This window comes from Pocillopora damicornis, chromosome 4 (genome assembly GCF_964200805.1).
Source record: "Pocillopora damicornis chromosome 4, jaPocDami1.2, whole genome shotgun sequence".
In the NCBI taxonomy this organism is placed as follows: domain Eukaryota; kingdom Metazoa; phylum Cnidaria; class Anthozoa; order Scleractinia; family Pocilloporidae; genus Pocillopora; species Pocillopora damicornis.
The window spans coordinates 10,611,137-10,637,175 of record NC_142673.1 but is presented as its reverse complement, the minus strand read 5'-3'; the positions used below and the strand labels follow the sequence as shown (position 1 = coordinate 10,637,175).

The window sequence follows — 26,039 nt, the reverse complement described above, 5'->3', positions numbered from 1 at the left end:
ATAAACTTTCTGTCTTCTTTGGATAGATCATGCTTCGATTTGTTTTTGTGTTCCAAGAAATTGAGCTTGAACATCTGATTAATTGCTGATGGGTGTATGACCTCCTTCGTTTTTCTGTGGAGGATGAAACTCAACTGGTTAGCGCTGTCACTTGCTCCAGAAATAACCTCTCTTGTCAAGGTACGATGACAGGTGGAATCTAAGGCGTGGCCATCTCGAGGGTTGTCTGATGTGGCAACTGGTCCCATGATACTCCAACCTAGCAAGGTTCGAACAGCGTAAGGTTCTTCTCCTTTACCCTGAATGACTTCTGTTGATGTGATCGCTTTGGGGCAGTTGCAACCGATTAGCAGGCCAATATCTGTCTTCATCATACGGAGGAATTTTGCCTTGGATCCTTTTAAGGTGTGGCCAGTTGTTCACGGTTTTGGTCAACTTCGGTGCATTTGTCAAGTTGCTGAACAATCAAGCCATCAATTCTTTTAACTGCTATCCTCTGTCGACCAAGCATCGTGCTTAAATCTCAACTACTTTCAGCACTCTTTTTTTTTTTTTTTTTTTTTTAATTTTTATTTTTAAATTACAAACACAATGCTTACAATACAATATGAAACACCACTTACACTAATTACAATGCTTATTTACATTACTCTACTTACAGTCACTAATAATTACACTACTTACAGTCACTAATAATTACACTACTTACAGTATCCAGCTCTATTAACAACACAATCTACTAATTATGCCATTACATACAAAAAGTACTATTTTCTTTTAACATTGCACAGTGACACATACTGGCGATGGCAACGCCCAGTTAATTCTCTAACAAAAATAAACTACAATAAACTAATAAACAAGGAAGAATATGAGATCTAAGTTTATGCATTGGTCTTCCATTCTTTTCCTTAAAAAAAGGGCAAACACAAAATTATATGAGAAATTCCCATCTAATTTGAAAATCGCGAAGCTTTCTGTTTCTTATAGCAATTATTTTTTCAACTTGTTTTTTAACTTCAACCTTGTGCAAAAACAATCTAAATATTGGAGAGGTGTTATTTTTTTCTACATTCCCAAATAGTCAATTTCCCTAAAATTATCAAATAATTTAACAGATCATTCCTCTGAAGTAAGCCAACCATAATATCTTTTAAAGACAAAATTAAATATTCGCCACTAAGATCAAACCACCAGACTGTAAATACGTTCCAAAAAGCTTGCACAAAGGAGCAGTTAAAGAAGAGGTGGTACAGATCTTCCGTATAGGTTCCACAAAAAGAACACTTGTCCGAATCACTTAACCCTATTTTGAACAATTTATCGTTTGTAAACAAAATGAAATTCAATACTCTGTATTGAAACGACCAAACATACGTTTCGCTCGCAACAAGATAAGGAATAGAGAAAACTTCCTGCGCATTTGAAAGCTCAAAATCCGCTGTCAACTTTTTAAAGCCATTCGGGATTCTCGCTTTACTTGTTATCATCGTAGAATAAAACTGTTTACACTTTGCAGTATATGCATTAAAAGATTTAGACTTATAATCAAAATTCATAGGATCGAGATTACCCGCTGTGGGGATGGGGCAGGAGCTTTTTGATTTCATATTAATAATAGAAGATCTCAAGGCTGTCCAAGTCAGGAAATTAGTGTTAAGTCCTTTTTGCTTAAAGAATTCATAAGAACGCACATTGTCAACATCGAACTGTAAATCATTCAAATAAGTTATGCCCTTGTCAAAGTATGTTTTATAAAAAACAGGTTTATTATTAATTCGTATATCCTTATTATTCCAAATTACATTTTGAGAATAATTCACATCAGAAAAGGAGCATCTAAAATCCGCCCACCATCTTAGAAGCTGTAAGTAAAACTTACTAAGACTTAAGTCAAGATCATTTACATCATAGTTACATCTAAAAAGAAAACATCCTCCGTATTTTTTTAAGTTGTATTTGAGATAAGAAATCCAGGGCCCTTCCTTCTCATCTATGAGACGCGGAATCCAGGACAATCTTAATGCTTTAATATGTAGCTCAAGGTCTGTGAGATTCAGTCCACCATTCTCTAAAGTATTTATCACAGAAAGCCTTGTGACTTTATCAGGGCCTTTCCACAAAAATTTGTAGATCATTTTCTCCATCTGTTTAATAATTTCGGGTGGGGTTTCTATTATTGAGGAAACATATAATAATTTTGGGATTAGGAAAGATTTAATTATTTTTACTTTGCCAAATAGGGAGAGACCTCTGAGTTTCCATAAATTAATCATTTTTTGAACTTCATTTAATCTATCCTGGAAATTTTGTTTTATAACTTGTTCTTGATCACAGGAGAAGTGAATACCTAGGGTCTTAACACCTGTACACCACTCCAGGTCCAGAGGTGTTTCTAAAGAATTTTTGTTTTTTCCAACCCACATAGCTTTGGTTTTAGAAAGGTTCATTTTTAAGCCAGAACATTTTTCGAAGTCATTAAGGATTTGTATTACTTTTTCGACTGATGAAATATTTGCTAGAGTAGCTGTCATGTCGGCGTACAACAGAGACCTAGTTTCATCTTCCCCGATTTTTATGCCTTCAATATTCTCATTTGTTCTTATAGATATCGCCATAATTTCAATGGCAATTAAAAATAAATAAGGCGACAGAGGGTCTCCCTGCCTAACACCCCTTTCTAGTTGAAAAGGAGAAGAGAAAAAACCATTATTAAGAACACAACCTGAGAGGTTATTGTAAAACGTTTGAATCCACTTCATGAAGGAGGGTCCGAAATTAAAACACTCTAATGCTTTATAAAGAAATTCATGTTCTATGGAATCAAAAGCTTTTTCAAAATCAATAAACAGTAAAACACCTGGTAACTGTAGTGATTCAGTATGAGCGATAATGTCTAAGATTGAACAAGCTGTTTCCCCAATAAACCTACCCTTCATAAAACCGGATTGATTTGCATGGATTACAGAGGGAAGAACATTTTTTATTCTATTTGCGATGACCTTAGTTGCGATTTTTGAGTCGACATTAATCAACGAGATTGGTCTCCAATTTTCCAAAAACATCCTGTCCCTTCCTTTTTTGTCGATCAAGGTGATGATCGCCTGCTTTTGAGAATTTGACATTTGCCCTAGCTCAAAACAATGATTAAAAACTTCATTCATTAATTCACCAACAGAATTCCAGAAAATTTTATAAAATTCGAAAGGAATTCCATCATTTCCAGGCGTCTTCCCCGTGTCAAAGGTATCAAGTGCTTTAACACATTCCTCTATGGTTATTTGACCCTCGCAGCTTAATCTTTCCTCTTGCGATAGTCGTGGAATATTCGAATTTCCAAGAAAGTGATGTAATGAGTCAGATTGGTCTACCTTCAATTTGTTACTATATAAGTTCTTGTAATACTCCGTAGCGGAATCCAATATTTTTTGATAGTTTTTAGTGATGACTCCACTTAAACAGAGCTTTCTTATGTGTTTCCTGGTGTAATTTCTCTTTTCTAAACTCAAAAAATATTTAGTACTCTTTTCTCCGTATTCATGCCACCTCGCCCTGGCACGCACAATTAATCCATTAGCCTTTTCCTCATAAAAATTTTCCAAGTCCGCTTTGCATTCATCAAGAATTTTTTCGACCTCCTCACAGGGGGCCTGCTGAAACTGTTCTTGAGCAATTTGCAATTTTCTTTGCAGCATTTCTTCTCTCTCCCTTTTGGTCTTAGCTACTTCTTTTGAGTAATTTATGCAAAAGAGTCTGACTTTATATTTAATCCAATCCCAAGCAACTCTCACATCTGAAAATTCCTCCCCCTCTTTTTTCCATTGGTCTAGCTTTTCTTTCATCTTTTGAACAAAATTTTCATCAGTCAATAAGGAAGTATTCATTTTCCAAAACCGCGGGCCTCGCTGACATTCTTCGATTTCCTGTAGATGTAAGAAAATTGCTGAGTGATCAGACCTTATTGCTGCAATGATGTTGACATCTTTAATCAAGTCCTGAAGTGAATTTGAGATGAGCCAATAATCTAATCTACAAAAAATAAATGGAGATTTTTGGGACCATGTAAAGCTTTTTGCTTGGGGATTTTTTACTCGCCATACATCATGCAAATTAAATGTTGTTTGTATTTCTTCAATGCGTTCAACAACTTTCTTCCTTAATACCAGTATCCCACCTTTTTTGTCCAGTAGCGGATTAATGGGACAATTGAAGTCACCACCTATTTTTATTTTATCTTCATAAGCGAGACCTTCTTTCCTTAGAGCGTCAATTAAATGATCATAGAATTGCACAGCTTGATTATCATTGTTTGGACCGTAAACATTCACTAAAAAATATTTTTCATCATTGATTTGAACTTCAATACTAATATATCTCCCATTGGGATCAATGACTTTTTTAATTATCTTGCAATCAAACCCCTTTCGAAAGAGTATTGCAACACTCCTCGAACCACTACTCCCATGAGCGAGCTCCAGAGGGGCACCCCATTCAGCTTTCCATTGTTTCTCATTGTTTCCAGTTGAATGCGTTTCTTGAAGAAAAATAATATTTGCATTTTGTTTTCAGCTTGCAGGTAGAAGGACTTAAGTTTTGACTCACCATTCAATTTAAAAATGATCCTGGCCGGTACGCTCCAAGGAATATAGGCGAATTGGACATCTTCTCGACTACGGATTTCATTCAGGTGCCTCTCTTTAAGCTTTTTGCGCTGCTCCCTCACAGATTTTGATACGTCGTCTGAAATGTATAGATTTGCTTCATGGAAAGGATTCTCTCTTAACTTAGAGGCCGCATTACGCAAGATGTATTCCTTGGCGGTATATTTTAATAAATATACGTGAACTGGCCTATGTAGAGTTGCACCACTTGTAGGACTTTGCCTTTGTTTGATATTTGTGCGGTGGGCCCGCATTACTTCTATCTCCTCTAGGCCCATGTGTTCCGTCAAGATCGAAGTTACAAGCGCTAAGCAGGACGAGTCTTTTTCGGCACCTTCTGGAATGTTCCAAATAACAATATTATTTCTCTTAGAACGATTCTCCATTTCTTCTAATTTCTTCTCAAGTAGTTCCACTTGTACTAAATCAGCTTTCTTCTGCAAGGTTTGTTTCACTGCTTCCATTTCTTGGTTCATCCCTTCTAAACCCGCGGATAATTCGCTCGTTGTAGTTTCAAGCGTTGTCAGCTTCGTTAAGATAGTATCATGGCGACTTTGGCTCGAAACTTCCAACTTATCGATTTTTTCTGCAAGACTTTTCACCAGGCGACTCAGCTCCGCAACGTTTTCCGCCGACATGGTAGACTAAACTTTAAGCTTCTTTCCTGAGCGGAGAATACTCATACTAAAAACTTTGAAGCCATTTTAGATACTTTTCGAGCAGAGCGTGGAACGGCACGTCTTACTACCTCGAAGCCATGCCCAATCTCCCTTTCAGCACTCTTGATACCGAGTTCACGCTGTACTTGGGTAGTCATGAAGGTTGTGTCACTTGCATCGTCTAGGAGGGCGTAGACCTTGATTGCTTTAGCTGGGTTATCCTTGTGGAACAGAAGAACTTGGATGATTTGACAATTAGTGATTATGCTGGCAGACTCTGTAGCAGAGCTGTGCGTTACACTGATCAGGTTTGAGCTTGCAGATCCTGCAACTGGAGGTTTCTTGCTGAGTGGTTCATTCTTGTTAGATGGGTGCTGAGTTTCTTGTGACTTGCGGTCAGGCTGTGGACAAATCTCGGTGGATTTTGGTTTTACGCCATGCGATAAGGTTTGGTGACGTCTTCCACATTCTTTGCAAATGGATCTATTATGACATCCGGAAGACATGTGACCTGACTTGAAACAGCTGAATCAAAGAGCTTTACTGCGAATAAATTCAATGCGTTCATCTACTGAACTCTTGAGAAATTTGCTGCACTTGACAAGGGCATGCTGACCATTGCAAAGGGGGCAGGCCTGATCTGTTTGATTTGCAAATGGTTTTGTCAATGAGGCAAGGTCACTGGGGTGTGGAGTGCCTGATGTCACAAGTGAATTGGCGCTCAAATCACTATCGTCCTTCTTCTTTGACTTGTTCTTCCATCCCCACTTTGTCTGAGTACCAGTCTTCTCGCTTTCTGCTTTCAGGGCATCAGGTGAGAAGATGGGGTCATTTGCAAGTTCTGCTTCTTCTCTGACAAAGTTCATAAAGGCGCTAAATGTGATTATTTTCTTAGACTTGGTTTGCCTTTCATGAGCATGCCGGCACCATTTCACAGCAGAGTAAGAAGGAAGTTTGCTGCAAACAAGACAGAGAGTTTCTGTTGAGTCAAGGTCCCCCATTGACTGTATTGTCTTCATTGCTTCTGCACATTGTATGAGAAAATCAGAGAAGTCCTGGAGGCCACTGCTATCACCATCATTTATCTTTGGCCAGTTTCTTAGACTAGACTTGTAAGCCTCAGCTACGTGGACGGGATTCCCGAAACGCTGGTCTAACATCTTCCGAGCTTTATCGTAGGCACTGTCAGAGCTCATAGCCAGGAAACCTTTCACTACGTTGTTAGCCTTGCCTCTGGTGTACTTGTCAAGGAAATACAGCCGGTCTTTGTTTGATGGTACATTACTGCAAACGATGGAATCGAAGGCGGTCATGAAGGCTGGATATTCAAAGTAATCTCTGGAGAAGACTGGCAGCTCTTTAACCAGGAGGCTGGTAATCTTCTGCTGATTGATAATTAATGAGCTCAATTCGGCCTGCTTCTTATTGTAGGCTGACAATTTTTTTGAAGAGTGGTATTAATGCCATTCTCTTGAAATTGGGGCATGAACACAGGATCTGCTTTCCGAGGCTCAAAGGGTGGCATTAGATAACTTCCCAGAACGAATGGAGGAGCGTGCAGGTTAGCCTTAAAGCTTCTTTCTTGTTTAATGTTCTCATCACTTATGTCTGGTTTTAACTCCTGTTTAACCGTGGGATTAACGTCTTTGACACTTGACTCTTCTTTATCGCCCGCAAATCTTTCTTCATCTAGGATTTGCTTTATTGCTACTTTTTCGGTGCTTGCAATAGCTATCTCTTTCTCAAGATGCAGCAGCCTCAATTCTCTCTCTGTGTCGAGAAATTCCAGTTTGGCCTGTAACTTGATGTGGCATCAAGTAGCGCAAAGGAAAGATGTTTTGTAGAGGACATACTAAATTTAGACTTTCCAGATGCCTTTGATTTCACGCTATGATCAGATTTGACAGATCTCACTGACTGTGCCTGACTGAGGTTTCTTTCAAGTGATTGCATACGTTCACAAAGTCTAACTCTGCACTCAATAAATTCCCAATCGCGAATATCAAACCGTCAATATGAATCTTCCTTTTCTTTTTCGGACTGCATTAGATCATCATGCTCCTTGAATGTGGTATTGAATTTGTCTTTCAAGTTATCCAATTTGAATCTCTCTTCTTCTAATTGTTCTATTGTTGTCTTGGGTAAATCCCGCAGCACATTAATCTTATCCATCTGTTGTTTTAATTTTTTGAAGGCAGAGTTCCAATTAGAAAGTTTTGTTTCCAGCTGATAACCCAAACCCTTTTTGGTCATTACTCTTCTTCATCCAGTTGTTTTGGAGAATTTGAATTGTGAAAGTTCTACACCTGCCACACTCCTGGGTGGCTTTGGTATTTGAGGTGTTGCCTCAAAGTCCAACTCTGATGGTGTCCTAATATGTCAGAAGACCGGTTCGCTAAAAAAACTCATTGTTCCTTTGCCAAGAAACAAAGTACCAAAGGATTGAGACAAAGTTTAACTAGAATTCAAAACCATTTGGTGGAATGAAGCAAGGATATTTTACCGTGACGCTTGTGACGAAAGACGAAACGTCGAGGGGTGTCGCTAAGGCATATTTGCTAAGTGTCGCTGATGTCAGGACTATTTTACAGGTCGTAGTAAAACCATGAAAACCAAGATGACGGCTAATGGTGCTTATTCAGATCACAAAGACAAAGATGAAGACGATCACAAAGACGATCATGATTGTAAACTGAAATTTCAATAATATTATAATGAATGCATGAATCTACTTGAATTGGTGCGAAAGGCATGAAATAAACGCTTTACGTGCCTATGTCGATAGTGCGATTAAAATAACAACAATTAATGTAAATTAACATAAACAAATCATAAAAGGTTAAATTAAAACTACTTCAGATTCAAAGATCGGCTACACAACGAACATTTGCGGCTGATTAATAGCCCAAAGACTAAAATGTGGGCATTGTTGTCTGAGCGTCTAGTTCTTTCAAATTACTCTCAAGATGATTAGTTGTACTATTGTACAACACAGTACAAATGTACGCTATTGCCCAAGATGAAAAACTAAACTGAAACACATTGAAATAAAACTTACAAAATTACTTACATATCGGTCCCGCTTGTGCCAAAGGTTTAGAATGAAAGAACGAAGGTACTGCTATTCAAGGCAAAATCTTGCAAAACTCTGGCTTAAAGGGATGCTAACTTAGCTTTTATATGCACATGGTGACGCTAAAAGATCCAATTGCAAACCAATAGGAAAAAGATAAACATTGTAACTATGATCGTAACTAGGCACACAAAGTAATTGATAATTGATCTAATCAAAAAACTGTTCTTTTGTTTGATATCCTTAACAATAAACCTCAAATTCCATTATGTTCCAGTGTAGCTAGGGGAATGTTGTGGTCTACTGTATCAAGGGCTTTACTTAAGTTCAAAAATATCCCGCAAAAATATAATTTACTTTTAATGGTTCTTTGGATTTTATCAGTGATAAGCATAGAAGCCTGAGTAGTGGAGTGTCTACTACGAAAACCAAATTGATTATCATCTAGTATATTATGTTTATTAAGAAAATTAACTAATCTATTAGACATTAGCTTCTCCATTATTTTATGGAAAACAGATAACAGAGTAATTGGTCTTTAATTGAATACTAAAGCCTGGTTACCACTTTTGTACAGAGGTATTACTCTCCCATGGTAACACAAGATGCTCTTCATTAATTTAAGAATTTTCAGTTAGATGTTATGTGACCCCAGTGTTTTATTTGCATATTCTCAACTTCCGTTAGTGATACTGGTGATTAATTAAAACTGTCGCATTGTGAATTTGTTAAATATTCCACAAAGATTCTATTGCCAAGTTGAATGCCATTGGCTAGACTAAGGCAAAATATTTGTTGAATGCATTAACTGTATCTTTGGCATCAGTTAAGGTGTTACCATCAACTTTTTATTTATCTCAGAAGGACGGTTTACTATGCTTAAAGCTAACAAGCTGCTTAGTACCCTTCCATGTGGCTTTTGCATTATTAACATGGTAAGTAAAGTATTCTCTACAATAGAGTTTTTACTACCAATTAAAATATGCTTTAGTTTCTTCTTGAAAATTTTATTGCGAGAGTAATTACTTTGAGACTTACTTTTTATATAATGTTTTCTTAGCTTATTTTATGTTTTAATAGATATATTAATACCCTGAGTAATTTCAAGGTTTGGACTAAAATTTTGTTCCTTGTTTACTGAACTTTTTTAAAGGAGCATGTTTGTCTATTGTAGTATTGACTACAGAATAAAAGGAATTAAAGATCTGATTGATGTCACTTTCCCTAAAAACATTATCCCAATGAATTGACTCAACATCTGCTAAAAAGTTATCCTGATCAAAGCAAGAATAATCACGTGCAAACCTGGTCATATCACTTGCTGTCCAAGATTTGTTGATAATTGAGAAATTTGTTAAATAATCTGTAAGTTCACAAACCAAATTTCCACTTGTAGCAACAAATTTATTAGAGTTAAAGAAAATATGTGATCAGTGATTCTTGTAGGCTGCGGAATGTGTGGTAAGAAGCCATAAGAAATCACATTATTAACGAATTCCTGCTATCTGAGTCTTCAAAGTTCAGAAGATTTATGATATTAAAGTCACCCTTGAATAAACACAACTTCTTAGTTTTTGAAAGTTTCTCTAGAGTTAAGAAAAGATATTTGTTAAAGTCCTCAGTTTTACCACTTGGGTGTCTATATATGACAGTGCACAAAATATTTTTATATGGATCATGATTAATCTCAATCCATAGAGATTCAAACTCTTGTCGTTGAACAAAGATCATCTCAAATATGAAATTGAATCCCCTTTTTGATGAAGAACCACACACCAACAGCATTAGTTAGAGTTGACTTGGAGAAAATGCATTCATTGGCACATCAGAATAAAAAGAAATGGTGTTCTTTGATTCTCCTAATTGCTCTTTCCACATGAATACGAAGACTTGCAATTGTTTCAGTTTGCTGTACATTCTCTGATGAAAACTGAGCTTGAATCCATAGGAAAGGAGGTGTAAGAAACAGCACTTGGGTATTAAATGGAGATTCATTGTAAATAACTATATGCAGTCAAGCGACGTTCTACAACGTTTTAGGAACTCCAGCACACGGTTGTGCAATCACGCGTAAATGCATTTCATTGGCTGAATCAACAATATAACCGAAACTCGTGTCGTTAGATATCACATAGCAAGTCACGCAACTTGTCACAGGAGGGATATTGCGCTGTACTTCTTTTTCTTATAACAAATCTTGAACATCAAAACCTTTGTCTGCCATGTTGAGTCTCCATCCTCAAGCAAATCCAAAATACCACTAAACCCAGTGATTTCTTTGTCAGATAAAGCACTAGTATACAAACTAGAAAAAAAGGAAACTGCTCCATAAGAAGTTATCCTAAAAAACCTTTAAGGGTAGGATTGCTTTTGCAAGACGAGTATGATTGAGACTTAAGTAAGAGTGAGCAAGGGGTTTGCACATGAATTTCTGTGCAGTCTATGATCACCCTAGTGGTTGGATAAAGGGTATGGAAACATTCAGGCATATAACAATTGACATCCTCCTTTGAAGGCCATATTGGTTGACTTCCCAACATAAACTAAAGATAATTGCACCAAGTTGTTATCTTTCTACTTACAGGGGATATATGGATTTGCAATCTGTGAGCAAGGTCTTGCCCAAATAATCCTAATTTAAGTCCTACCAAAAACATAAACAATTCATCTATGACTTGCATATTTTGTGCCCCTGAGGGGCTTTGCCTCTCTCCTGTAGCATAACAAGAAGTCATTGTTTCTGCAGTTGGCAGAACCAATTCATTGCAAAAAACTTTATCTGTTCATAGGATGTGAAGTCTGTTTAAAGTTTAATGGAGTCATTATCTGTGGAAAACCTTTCCCATCTAAACTTGTATACAGCAAGGTTGTGAGCTGCAGCTTTCCTAGCTTCATCAAGATCTTTTTCAGCCTGCATCTTGACTGCTCTAGCTTCTTCTAATGCAGCAGTTCTTTCTCTTTTGCTGTTTTCCAGCTCTTGCATCCTTTGCAAAAGCTCCACTTTAAGGGATTCTAATTGATCCTGTATCAGTGGTTCCAAGGATTCACTGGCTTTGGTATCTCCCACCATGTCATTCTCATTAGTCTATGTTTCTCTGAAAAAATAATGCATTCTGTCTTTTGAAACCACAGTCAAGGAAATGAGTTAAATCATCAATAAAAGTTGTTTTTACCTCCTAAAATGGTGAATGACCTTTCTTCTCCATAAGACTTTTTGAGGACCAGTCAAAGTGAGAGGGAACAGATCCTCTTTTAAGTAGACATCATCCTGCATTGTCAGGGGGTAGATAGTCTTCCTCAAGAAAGTGTCTTGAACACACCCTTGTGCTACTTGTAATCTATTGATTGAAAACATGAAATTTAAGACATTAGGCGATCATACAAGACAGCAGTGGAATATAGAGAAAGAAAAAGTTATTTTGATAACTCTACTTTACCTTGAAATCAGGCCCTTCGTCTCTGTGAATTTTAATAACCCACTTTTAACGAATTTCTTCGTTTTCTTTTTTCAATGAAAAACAAGTTCTTCATGATATTGCAAGTCGCCATTGCACTGGGGGACACAGCAATGGTAGCTAGATTTCCTTTTTCTTTTCAATGTGGATAAGAGCTGTGTTTGTTCTGGAGCCTGAATTTGATCATTCGTGGATTCATCTACCACAGAAAGACATTGAAGTTTGAGTACAAATGTCAGATTACAGGAGCGTTATGTATTCGTTTTTCGCTCAAGAACTAAAATTTATTCAATAATGAGTTGATGTCTTGTTTTCTATGAAAATGAAAAGCCTCAGTTCATTTTACAAGTCTTTTTTCTTCTCACATTCCTTGGTAAGACACCATGTTGTTTATGTTGTGTTGCCAAGGTGAGAAATAAAAGCAACAAAATTTGCTCCAGTTTTGATATGGTTTTGTTACTGATACACTTCAGGGAAGCTGATGATTAAAACTTACTGGATGTTAACAAGTGGGATACCCTTAAGCTGGTTATCATCTGTATTCTTTGTTTGAATGCAGACTGCTGTGACCCCTATAAGGTCTGAGATCACTAGAGTGCTTGCTCTCCAGTATGGTATTGCTTTGTGGTATCTGAGCAGGTGATCTCTAACTGCAAAAGGCCTATCTTGGCTATTCATAAAGTAAGTAAATTTCGTCATTGAAACCCAGGACTTTCTTGATAAGTAAAATTTAAAAAGGAAAAGTAAGACCAGTAAAACTTGTGGTCAAAGTCACTTTTCCTCATAAGTAAAGGTTACTGGAGTTTAATTGATAAAAGAAGATTACTAACATGTCAGCAATATTTCCTGAAAATCTGAAAGAAAAAGAATAAATAATGAATTTTTTTATGAATTTTTATGAGCACATGTCATTCAAAAAAATTATCAGAAAAAAAATTTGTCGGGAAATTCCACTCTATAACAGGAGGATGGGTGGGCCCTGAGGTGTTACTACATGTGTAGTTAAGTGAATGAATTTGCCTTTTAACATCCTTACTAACTAATGAGAGTCCTCTCTAAGAAAATTAGGAGAAAATAAAGATAAAAGCAGCAAGGCATAAAAAGATAATTTTTTGGGGGATATTTTTTAATTTTTAACTTTTTGTGTGGTTGTTGGTATTTTTGAGAAACAAAATCTGAAAACATTGTAATAAACATTAGCAAAATGTTCCATGTATGGGAAATATGGTACACCAAAAATTTACCTGTAGCACTTCTTTGAATGAAGCATGGATATGCTTCTGACATTGAGGGGCATTGCAATAAGATTGAAACCTAAAATCTCCCCTACCCTCTTTATAACATACCACACAGCATCTCTGAGTATGAGAGAAAACTGGGATATGGACAGTTGGAAACTCCCTTCGGGTGGAAGAGAGTGATTTCACCATGGTATTCTCTGGTGGACTACCGTAATCAGAGAAACCACAGAGTTGCCTAACAATTTCTTCCTGGAAATCACCGAAAGAATAATTAGAGGACCTCTTTAGAGCATTATTGTCAGGAAACTGAGCCTCATGTTCTTTGAAAAGGATAAAGCCATTGACAACAGCCATGTCAGTTAGGTGGTAAAATGGTCATGGACTTACATAGTACACTATTTGTGTCTAGAATTTGATCAGATCGATCAACCCCATTCATTAACTTATTATAATTAGCTATAACTTTAGGTTGTGGTACTTTACTTTTGTTCCACATACCATGCTCCATTCTTTTCCTGTTGACAACACCATGATCATTAGCTTTATGTATATTTGATAACATTAAAACTAATTTGTTATCCAACCACTGAAGTACCAAAGAGGGAGAGTCCCTTTCCCAATGCATAGTACCCTTTTCTTTCTTATGAGCCCACACCCCACTCTTTTTAAACGCAGCTGGAAAGCCTCTCCTTTTTTCAAGGATTGTACCAGTGGCAAGGACTCCCTGAACAAACAGATCTTTGAGGAATGGGATTGATGTACAAAAGTTATCAACAAATAATTAGTAACCCTGATGTAGAAAAAGCCTTCTAGGTCTTGCACTTACATCAAAACCCAACCCAAATTCACTGTTTTCCTGCCCTGTGGCTTTACCAATGTAGAGATCGAAGTTCACAGTGTAACCATTTGACTGTCAACCAATACCCACAATTTGATACCCCATCTGGTGGGCATGTCTTTGATATACTGATGTATACCAGACCTATGGCGAGACTTAACCATTAGTTCATCAATAGCCAAATTTTGTCAAAGATCTTTGGGCAAGAGCAGTCATGTCCAAAACCAGATTCAAAGCCCTGATGGCCATGTTTCACGTGAAAGATCCTGCTAATGAAGATAAAATAATCGCTTGATTTCATTGGCTGTGGTCTCTTGCCAACTACCGTCAGAGCTTGGTTAAGATAGGTCGCATCAAACTTCATGTTTGTAACGAAATTTGAATTTGGCTCCAGTACAGAAGTCAGAGTTTCAAGCTCTTTGTGGGTCAAAAGACTGAAATGCAAGTTTAAAACATCAAAATGTACCATGAAATTAACCATGCCTCAGTGGAGGATGAGTACAATGGTCTATTTAAAATAACTTTAGCGGCCTTATTTTGCAAAACTTGCAAGCTAGACATAAGGGTAATATTATGTTTATCACCCCATAAAAGATCAGCATATTCAAAAAGGGGCATAACAAGACTTTTATAGAAAAGTAGACGCGCCCTGAAAGGCAATAAATGCTTTATACGCTTGAGAAGCCCAAGCCTCTGATTGATTTTCCCAGTTAGGTGTTCAATATGATCAGTCCATGTGAAATCCGAAGATATATGTATATCGAGGTATTTAAGAGGATGTCCGCATAAGAACCTACCATCGAATTTTCGGCGCGACACGGAATTCCTTCAAATTTTTTTTGCAAGACAGTTGGTCTATATGATGAACAAAAATAGCAATAGTTTGGTTTGTAGTGCTTTTTATTAATATATTTGGTGAGGATTTCCGAAGGCGACCTTAAACCGAAAAATTCGCCCTGTTTCGAGTCAAAATTACACGTTGCGGTAAATGCGCTAAAAAATTACTCTTTTACTCAAATAAAATGAAACTTTTGCATACGTTTATTTCATATCTTGCCTTTAAATTCATAGTAAAATATTTGAGATCGATGTTTAGGAAAAATAATAATGAATTTTTGGAAATACCTCCCAAAGGGCCCACGGAAAATTTCGGTGAACATGCTGTTGGTTAAATAAGTGTTTCTCAAAAGTATAACGTGATCTGGAGCCCTGACTACTATGCATGTTGAGTACTAGGGCTAGTGTACAAGAAACAACAAAAAAAGTTTTGGGCACTAAGGTTTCCAAGCTATGGGTGTTCGATCAAAATTGCCGTAATTCAAGGGTCAGAGAGTGCGTGACACAAATTTGCATAATTATGATAAACTTTGCCGCACAAAATAACTATCCGTGGGCGCAAATATTCTTGAAACCACATCTATTCTCGAAATAAGGCATGGAGAAACCGTGCTTTAAGCAGTAAGTGTTTTGAACTGCAGGTTTTCGATCAATATTGCCGATATTTAACGTTAGGAGATGTGCGTGACACACATTTGCATAACTTTACCGCAATGAAAAATAATATTTATCCGAGTGAAGTAAATTAATACTCTTAGAACTAGCTTTGTTCTTTAAAGGCACAAATAAAGATAGAGCTTTCAAATTTTGCCCCAAGATTGAATATCTTCAAGGTTTATTAGAGGGCCGTTTCAGTGTATTCTGTGTGGAATGCTATATACCGCTTGACCTCCCCTCTTTAACATTTATTTGTTGAGTTGAATGAGTGAAACAATAACTACCAGAATGTCACTCTTTCTATTGTTTTTCTCCCCCTTCTGAGAAAACTGATAATTTTCTCGCTAGCCTAGTATGGTTTACTTCGCTGAATCTGATTTAAGAAAATTAAGAATAGGTTTATACTAAAGCGATGTCTCAATTAATAGTTGATATCAAATTTGGTTGATATCAAATTTGACAGGAAAAATGCGTATTTTCATTTACGTGGATGACGTTTAAGAAGGGAACTAAAGTCATTGGTTGTACTAATATCACCCAGCTTGAAAACAAGGTTGATTTCCAAAACTGCTCAATAAAATGAGTGATATTTTTCCTTAAACACGCTTTTAGAACACCCTAACACAGAAACGGATGACTTACAAACGCTTTTTTATCAGCGGCAGTCACATCCTTCTAAGAATTTGGACAGATTTGACACCAGATTTTTTTCCGATCTCATGAAGCAAAGGGGACTTCAAAATATTTTAGTATCTCCTTCAGGATAACTACACTGAAACTGTGAAGTCTATCTTCTCTTGCTAGGTCACACAGGCAGTAAGAATCGTAACAGATTGGATGCCTAGGACTTAGCTGAGCGGATATGTTCTCCAGTACTTCTTGTCTTTCCTGCTCTTCCTCCTCAGCGAGCACATCCTCAATCTGAATCTCTTTGTTTCCTTGCCTTTGTTCGAGTGGCCGCCATTCTTGAAAAGAACCCCTGTACTTGACTTTTTGTTAGCCAATGTTCTCTTTTAAAAATCCGCGAACCATCCATGTTTCCTGCTGTTCTCATGTCTGCCGCCACTTTTCCTGGATCCGCCTTGTTTCCAGCTCTCTCTCCAAGGTCAAATTTTGTTGTAAGGTACTGTTTAACCTCAAAAGGAAACCACATCGCTTGACTTCGCGGCTTGTGTAGAGCCCAGCCAAGCTGTAAGTCCCTGCAAGCACCAGGAACTTCAAATTTCTCCAGTCGGTCATCTCTATGTGCTACTAATGTTCTGCTGCTTTCCTCATTGCAGTCTACAGTAAGAAATTTTTCTGCATAGTCTCTTCTGACTTTGTCATATACCATTTCAGAGCCTCCTCTGCGCACTCGGCGGTGTTTGCCAACATCAAGATGATTTTCAAGCTCACTAAATTTCTTAAAGACTATGTGACACCCAGGCTCGGAGCAGGAGAAAAGACTGCTAGTTTGTTCACCATCACCCTCGGTTAAGGAAGACACGTGAATTCAAGCCTCATTAACTGGAAAAAAGTCCACATCTATCACAAGGTCTGTAGGACCCTGGGGCTTGACAATGATGTCTTCGTAAGGAATTAGCCTTCCTTGTCCTACACCATACGCTCTCCACACCCTAACTCCGTTTAAATCAAATTTAAAGTTATGATACCTGCTGAAGCCATCCATCCTTTTAACCGCAAGTGTCAGATGAAGCTTGTTCACGGAGCAAACGCAGGCAGTTGTGCCTCTAACAGGATGTTCAGAAAGTGCTGTACGCATGTCCTTTGCAGAAATAACATCGTGTCCCTTATTACAATATCGTCGGATAGCTGATTTCATTGGGCAAAGGATCCTATCACAGACATCTTTCCTGTATTGTGGCTTGGAAAAGTCATACTGCGTGACAGTGATGCCAACTCTTTCCCCAATGTCTCTTACGGCCGCCATGAGAGAGTTGTTATGGTAACAACCCGCTTTGTCGCTCCTAAGGCGCACTCGGGAAATGTGGGGTTGTTCCTTTTTCAAAGCCTCCAGTGTGTTTTCAATGATTGAGCAGACTGCATACCAGTCCTGCTGGCAGGAATCAAGGATGTGAGCATATGATTTCAGCTCGACCTTGCCAGTGCTGAAATTCTTAGTTATGACGGTGGATATATGCCAGCTGAGCCCTCATTTCCCAAACCAATCGGACTGCTTCTCACGATATTTCATTTGAAGAAACTTCATGGCCCAGTGCATTATAATTACTGCTGATGTCGCGTCGACAGACTTCATAGAATCTTGTTTAGCCTGTTCCTCATTTACCAAGCAAATAACGTGCGCTTTCCATTGCAAGATGTCTGCTTTTGTGCGGTCAAAGTCATACAGAAGATATTCATGTTGCTCGGAACTGTAAGGTGTCCAGGATGACCCTTCAATCCCTTGTCGAACTTCCTGTAACACGTGTTTCAGCCCTTGGCATTTATCACAAATAGACATGTGCATATGTGAACAGGGCGTTTGGAAGTCGGGCTCGTCAGGATCACTAAGCGCGAAATTTCGACAGTGGTCAGCACTAGTAGAATCATCTGGTTGGCAATTCACGCGAAAGTCAGTCTTGAGATAGCGTTTTGCATCTTTAAGTTTTAAGGGAGGGTGGAGTAGAAATATTCCTTATTTAGCTTTAACGCAGACTTTACATACACACCTTTGTAGGGGGTCCTTTTCTTTAGGTTCCTCGGGGTATAGCCAGTCTTTCTTTTCGCCTACTTCTTCGTTATGTTTTTTCCTGCATGTTGTGCAGATGGCTATTAAGAAAAGACAAATGTTAGATAGTCCTAGAAAGTTGCAGCGTCTCCTGGCAAAACTTTTCACTGGAATCTTAAATTATTTTTTCTCTTTTTTGTGAAGACAACATGATTATTGTCCACACCCTGTGCACTCACTGAAAACGAACTAGTAAGAAAACTCTAAATTATTTCTTAGAAATCTGAATAAACAAATGTTGTACCAAAAAATTGAGCATGTTTTATGCTCATGTTCTCAAAAGCAAAATATTAGATTTTGGCGGGAGTCCAGTAAGCCAAAAGGACGTGCCAAGGAAGTCTTTCGAGAGAAATGTAGTTTTAGAAAGAAACTTAGGGGGTTATTACATGAGGAATTTCAGCCATGGGCTCAAATTCCAGCCCGCTCTCCAGGGTGAAATTTTGTTGCGATTACATGGCAAGTTTCAGCCCAGGTTTAAGCACAATTTTTCCATTGCCGCCATTTTATTTCAATGAATATTCCGTCAATGCGCCTGCTCAAACTCACGTTTCAACCTGGGCTTAAATTTTACTGCAATTACATTAGGTTTTTCAGCCTTCCAGCCTGGGCTGAAAATCCTAGCCCGCTTTTTGAAATGGGACAAGGATTTCCAGCCCGGGCTGAATGTCAGCCCAAGCAGAAACCTTCTCCATGTAATTGTTACTTTTATTTCAAGAGGATTTCTTTCAGAACCCAGGATGAAATCTTAACCTGGCGAACCGGGCTGAAATCTCAGCCCAGACTGAAATTCGGCATGTAATCGCCCCCTTACCAAAGAGAAAATAATGCGTGGCAAATTCCGACAATTTCGTGAGTTCATATGGCCATTTGTAGTCAGCAGTTTGTAATTAATTTTAAGGAATAGCTTAGCGAAAAACTCTCCCCGTGTATGTAAACACACTGAACATCAACTAACAGAAATTTGCATAAATTAAATCATCGTTCGCGAAAATAGATATAATTAAATTGAGAGAGAGAGGAAAGGGCACTTTAGTAACCCGAAAAGGGAACTTCTGTAACGTTTAAGGGAACTTTTGTAACGACCAAAGGGAACTTTTGTAACATAGGGCACTTTGGTAAACTGGATTAGGGAACTTTAGTAACCAGATAAGGCACTTTGGGGAACTTAGGGCACTTTGATAAGGCACTTTGGTAACGAAAAGGGGAACTCTAGTTATATAACCTTATTTATTATATAAACACCAATGAAATACCAGGTGAGCTTTCGCGCGAAAACATGATATCTTCACATGTGAAAATAACATGTTATCTTCACGCGTGGAAATATCACCGCTGCTATGGTTACATGATAAATCGCGCCTTTTGCAATCGGTTTGATATTTCATTGATGTTTATATAATAAACAGAACATTACATGATTGCTTGGAGATACGAAATTTCTCTTTGAGTGTTGAAAAATATCAATATCAGCTCTCAAATATGGGACGTAATATAACAAGTGTTCTCTGCAACTGAGTAACTATTCTCGCAAAGAAAAATTGTGGGCACCTTCATTTTGTTAACACAACCAAAAAAACCAAAAACTTTATTAACGATTCGATCCTAACATGATTGCCAAATGAGTATGGCATAAAAGAAGTAAAAACTAATTTACAATGATTAGGACTTCAAAAAAGCATGTGAGAAAAGAAGCACTGTAAAACTTTCAGCTGTTTCCTATTTTAAGGAAAGATTTCATTTCTAGTCTAAAAATGAAACATAAACAATATTTATACTTGTTAACGTAGTTTTCAACCACATGCACCAGTAATAAGGCCAAGAATTTGAAAATAGAATGTAGTGTCATACTTATGAAAAAAAGTTACTAAACTAGATAACACTCATCCCTTCACTATCTTCCATCTGAAATATTAACTGATCAAATTTTAAACTGATAATACAGGTAATCCCAAACTGTTACCATATCGGGACACTTGTAATAACCACAACAACTTTTCGCCTAGTCGCGTTCCTTCTCTAGCTATCTGCAATTGTTTTTAAGTAAACTAGTTCTTGCGTTTCATTACCATAGACAGATAAACATTAACAACAACAGCGATAAATATAACTCTGACAAAAAAGGACAACTAAATGCCCCCTACCCATAATTGCTCTTCTTACACTCGTTTTCAAACTCCATAGTCAGTTTGTCCAAAAAAAGCCAAGAATCTCAATGAAAGGTCTTTGCACTCAAAATTTCCCCACAGAACGGGCGATTTGTAACACGGTACGACTTTGTTGCATGCAACAAGCTTACGACAGGCCTACGACACGAATTGTGTTAAGTCACTTCTGTTTGTGTTTCACAGTGAACACGCCATTTTGAGAAAAGCTTCCAGCTCCAGAGCGAAAACTTGAAACTCTTCATCCTCTGTGCCTGTATCTTTCAGGAAAGCTCTGGACAGGTGATCTGCCACAAACATCTGCGTTCCTGGTTTATAGACCACTTCAAGGTTGTATCTCTGTAGCCAAAGCATCATTCTTTGGAGACGGCTTGGCGCACACAGAAGCGATTTCTTGAATATTGACTGCAACGGCTTACGATCTGATTTGATGGTGACTTTCTCTCGTCTTGTGATGTACTGTGGGAACTTTTGGCAACCAAACACAATGGCCAAACATTCTTTCTCTATTTGTGCGTACCGTTGTTCAACTGCAGACAGTGTTCGCGATGCGAAGGCAACTGGCTGTCCGTTCTGGAGGAGTGTCGCACCAAGGCCTTGCTCGCTGGCCTCGCACTGAATAGTAACCTCGTCATTGATGTCGTAATACTTGAGTACTGGATGGTTTGCTACCAACTTCTTCACTTCATCGAACACCTTGTCGTGTTGCTCAGACCACATAAACTGGGCGTTGGTCAGGGTCAGATTTCTCAACGGCTGTGCTACTTCAGATAGTCTTGGTAAGAATTTGGCCAGATAGTTGATGAAACCCAGTAGACTAAGAGTCTCTTTCTTACATGTTGGCTTGGGCATGTTTTCCACTGCGTTGACTTTGTCTGGATCTGGTTTGAGACCATCTTTGCTAATAACATGGCCCATGAACTTAACTTGGGGTTTCTTCAAGTTCATCTTCTTGCTGTTCAGCTTTGTGAAAACAGGGTTTTGCCTTCACAAATGAACGGACGGACAGGGACAACTCTTAAAAACTCTTCTGGGTAAAGGCTTTGCTTGGGGGCACTCGCTGACTGCGGGAAGGTAACCGGAATCTATTACGGCTGCTGACTATCCTTGAGAGAATGACTAACAACAACAGGGTTGGCTCCAACGTAGATTTATTCTGCAAGCTCTATTACAATTTTGACCAGAACGGACCTGGCCAGGGCTGGTTCGACCCTGCTCTCTTCCTTCTCTTTTTCCTCTCTTCTCTTACTGCTAAGCTTTACAGAACAGTCTTATTTAAACCTAACGTACATGGATAACTTAATGCCATGAGTAATCTAAAGGATCATGTAATCTACTACACTATTGGCTAAGTAGGAATTTCGCCTTTTACAACATTAATTACTTTTAAAGAGTTCCGGTGGATAACAGTTACACAAAAGGACATGACAGGTGGCTGTTACAGTTCAACACTAATAACAACTGTTTACGGGTGACTGAAGGAGAACTGGTGGCGTTTACGCTTTGCTGAACTAGGCTTTCTACGTTGAATATTGTATTTTTTAAGCGCAAGCATGAAAGAACTCGATAACTAAAAATCCTATTGTTACATTCCTCCTACCTTAAATCGAGACCTCCTGGTCGAGCGAAAAAAAAGGAGAAGGCATAATAAATACAAGAAACGAAAAAGCACAGCGAAGTAAAACTATAGGGGTGGTTTTTTTTTTGTTTGTTTGTTTGTTTTATGAATTTTGTATTTGATTTTGTTTTGTGCCTGAACCGCGGCATAAACTGAACAAGCCAAAATATAATGGCCTCGGGGGTTCAAATTAAGCAACAGCAAGTAAGAAAAGGTAAATCACAGCTTTTGGTTGAACAGACAAAGCTGCAATTATAGGGGTGTCAGTCGGGGCGTCCACCATATTCAAAGGTGCTATTCGTGCATGAAAGTTTGAATCCTGGAAGCGATTAGCACGCGGGTGGTTCTTATAGAAGGTCGCAATCAAGCCCTTATCAAGAATGTTGTCAGCCGGTTCCCAAGAGTTTTGACTCGAAGGAAACCCTAGCCATTTAAAGAAGAACTGGTGTTCTCCATCTTTCATCCTTTGTTTGAGCAACTTCTCAACTTGGTAGATGTTGTCTGGAACTGGGGTAGGGTCGCTGGATAAGCGTGGAGAATCGTCCTCCTGAGCTTGTAACGCCGAGGGAATGGGGTTACTGGTTTCGGAGGTTTGCGAATGAGTGAGAGGAGCAGCCTAGGGACGAGTTTCCTGAAGAATAGGAGAGGGGCCAGTCGCACATTCGTCGGTGTCCGGTATTGGTTGTCCAGTGTTAACCTCTTGGTCAGGGGTGGGAGATTCAGGAAGCACTTCATTGTTGTCCGTTACAAAGCTGTCCGACGCTAAATCATTCTGAGCCAAATAAGATTCTTCAACAAGCTCTGGTGGTTGGCGAATAGGGCGCGAATCCGGTGAAATGTAACGCTTGAGACGAGAAACGTGGACGGTAGTGGAGACACGGCGGTTGTCGGTGGCCCGTAAGATACAATGAACTGGGGACAAGAATTCAACAATCTTGTAAGGTCCATGCCAATTATGGGCTAACTTCTTAGATAACCCCTTCCGATTGCGCAGCATGTAAACCCAGACACTGTCACCAATTTGATGCCTGATAGGAAAGGCGTGGACATCATGATGATCTTTCATGCGCTGCTGAGCGCGCTGTATATTCTCTTTTGCAATGCGATGTGCAATCTCGATGTTTTCTACTACTCGTGCGCGATGTTCCGCAATTGAAGCAGAGACTTCTTGAGGCGGAAGCATGGAAACATCCATAGGGAGTCTAGGTTGTCTTCCATAGAGTAAGAAGGGCGATTCACCAGTTACTTCTGACAGTGAGACACGATAGCCGAAAAGTACTGGGTTTAAATAGCGGTCCCAATCTTTCTGAGAAGAATTGACGTAGTGTGACAAGCTCTGTGCTAAAGTTCCGTTGAACCGTTCTACAAGGCTGTCGCATTGAGGATGATAGCTTGTTGTAAACGTTTTCTTTGTATCCTTGAGGAAGCAAACCTCCTTTACCAAGCGGGAGAGAAAATTAGACCCTCTGTCTGAGAGCAATGTACGAGGGGCGCCATGACGAGGTAGAATTTCATTGACCAACAAGTCTGCGATGGTCGGGGCATCAATCGTGGGTACAGTAAAGGCTTCTGGGTAATGGGTCAGATAATCAGAAAACACGACAATGTAGCAATTTCCAGAGTCACTCACAGGAAAGGGGCCAAGGCAATCAACAGCTCCCCGATCAAAAGCACCTTCTACTGGTATCGGTAAGATGGGGGCTGTCTGTCGCTGTTTAGGGCTTTTCTTCATCTGGCAATGTGTACAAGAAAGACACCAAAATTGTACGTCTGCAAACATTTTAGGCCAGTAGTAACGTTCACGGAGTTTCTCATAAGTCTTGTTCACTCCCAAGTGACCTGCCAAGGGATCGTCGTGACCTCCAATCAAAATTTCCTGCCTTAGTGAAGTAGGTATGACCAGCTGAGAGCGAATCCCGGGGACGCGTCGACCTCCCGGTACCCAAATGTGACAGAGGAGTCCATCAGGGTCCAAATAATAGTTGTCAATGGAATGCAAGACGGCTTTTGCTGCAGCACTGTTATTGGGCAGACTCTCTTTCTCTAAGTAGCTAATGATGTCAGCCAAGGTGTGGTCTGGACGTTGAGCGTCTCTTACGCGGTCAACCTGTACACCAGACTGATCGAGGGCGGCGACGACTGATTCGTAGGGTCGACGAGAAAGGGCGTCAGCGTTACCGTTGGTCGGCCCAGAGCAGTGCTGGATAGTGAAGTCGTGTTGCTGCAGGAGAAGGGCCCAACGTGCCAGACGACCGGTAGGTTCCTTGATTTCATCAACCAATGGACAGCGCTGTGGTCAGTTACTACTGTAAACTGCCGTCCATACACGTAATGTTGGAATTGTTTAACCCCTTCAACAACTGCCAGGGCTTCACGTTCCGTGACGCTGTAGTTCCGTTCGGCGGGATTCAACTTCCTTCCTGCGTAAGCTATGACTACTTCTCTTCCGTTCTGCTTTTGGCCAAGGACCATGCCTATGGCATCATTGCTTGCATCGGTGGCCAGCTGAAAAGACTGCGTGAAGTCAGGATAGGCAAGTATTGGAGCTTCAGTGAGGGCCTTCTTTAACGTGTCAAAAGCCTTTTGACAATCCTCAGTCCAGAGGAACGACGCACCCTTCTTTGTCAAATCATGTAATGGACTGGCAACCTGAACGAACCCCTTGACAAACTTACGATAATAATTTGTCAGGCCCATAAACGCTCGTACCTCTTTGATGGACTTTGGAGCAGGATACTCCTGAACGACCTTGCCTTTCTCGGGATCTGGTTGTATTCCCTCGGTAGTGATCACGTGACCCAGGTATTTTACCTGCCCAAAATAGCACTTACTTGGCTTGAGTTTGAGGCCAGCCTCGTGGAATCTGTCGAAGACCAAGCATAGATGGTGTAGATGGTCCTCGAAGTTTTGAGAGTATACCAATACATCATCAAGATAGATGAGTGCAATCTGCCAGTTGAGTCCGCGTAGAACACATTCCATTAATTGCTGGAAGGTTCCAGGGGCGTTGCAGAGCCCAAAAGGCATTGTGGTATATTCGTACAGTCCTGCATGCGTGACAAAAGCGGTCTTCTCACAAGAAGTGGGGTCCATTTCAACCTGCCAGTATCCCGAAACCAAGTCAAGACTCGAAAAGAACTTGGCTCCTCCTAAGGCGTCAAGGCTTTCGGATATCAACGGTAGAGGACAAGAATCCTTTTTGGTTATCTTGTTAACCTTACGGAAATCCACACAAAATCTGGAAGAACCATCAGATTTAGGCACGAGAACTACTGGACTGGCCCATGGAGATACAGACGGTTGGATGACGTAACTGTGAAGCATGTCCTCAATGTGCTTCTCTATTGTCTCTTTCTGAGTATGTGGCACCCGGTAAGGGTGTGATCGTATAGGCGGGTGGTCACCTGTCTCGATATGGTGCTGGACGATGTCAGTGCGGCCAAGCTCGTCGGGGTGTATAGCAAAAATATCTCTGTAGTCTTGGAGGAGCTCTCACAGACGCGACTGTTCCGCAGACGACAGTGCAGAATTATCCAGATCAGCTGGGAATGAGTCCAATGTTCCTGGATTCTGTGGATCCGTAGCAGATTCTTTAAAAGGGAGTACTCTGGAATCTCCGTAGGCTTCGGAAAAAGTGCCCAAGGTAGCACGTTTTTGCAGAGTGAGTGGTTGACTTGTCGGGTTAATGAGACGGAACGGCACCGTGTGATCATCTGCAATCTTTACCAAAGCAGCTGCTCCCTGTAGCTGGTGACGCTCTGCCATTTGTGGAGAGGATTCTACGAGACCGGTAACACCAGGTGCGGTCTTTTCGGGTATACTAGCTGGAAACACTACTTCACTTCTGGTTGGAATAATGTACGTTGACGGTGCTACCACTGCCACTAAATCGTCCGAAAAGAGTACTGTCGGGGGATTCTTCAAGGCAATTGTTAGAGTTTCAAAACTGATTTGTGCCTGTTGGGCATAGCAGAAATCTCGGCCAAGGACTCCTTTGTAGTCCAATCCGTCTATCACTTTGAAGTCACAAGGATATAGACCACCAGCAATTTCGATGTCAGTCTGTAGGACTCCCCGAATAGGCATAGGCTGACCACTAATAGTTCGAAT

General features: G+C 39.6%; 1 long non-coding RNA gene and 1 pseudogene across 1 annotated transcript in view; one reads left to right on the top strand and one right to left on the bottom strand.

Annotated features, from left to right (window-relative positions):
- Positions 1–9,602, top strand: part of LOC113672675 (uncharacterized) — a 40,697-nt gene extending 31,095 nt beyond the window's left edge. Inside the window, exon 3 of the long non-coding RNA XR_016185811.1 lies at positions 9,255–9,602. This is a non-coding gene — a long non-coding RNA (uncharacterized LOC113672675). The remainder of the gene's footprint in view (positions 1–9,254) is intronic.
- A 6,536-nt stretch (positions 9,603–16,138) lies between these two features.
- Positions 16,139–18,421, bottom strand: LOC149046789 (uncharacterized; annotated as a pseudogene).
- Between the last annotated feature and the right edge of the window lie 7,618 nt (positions 18,422–26,039).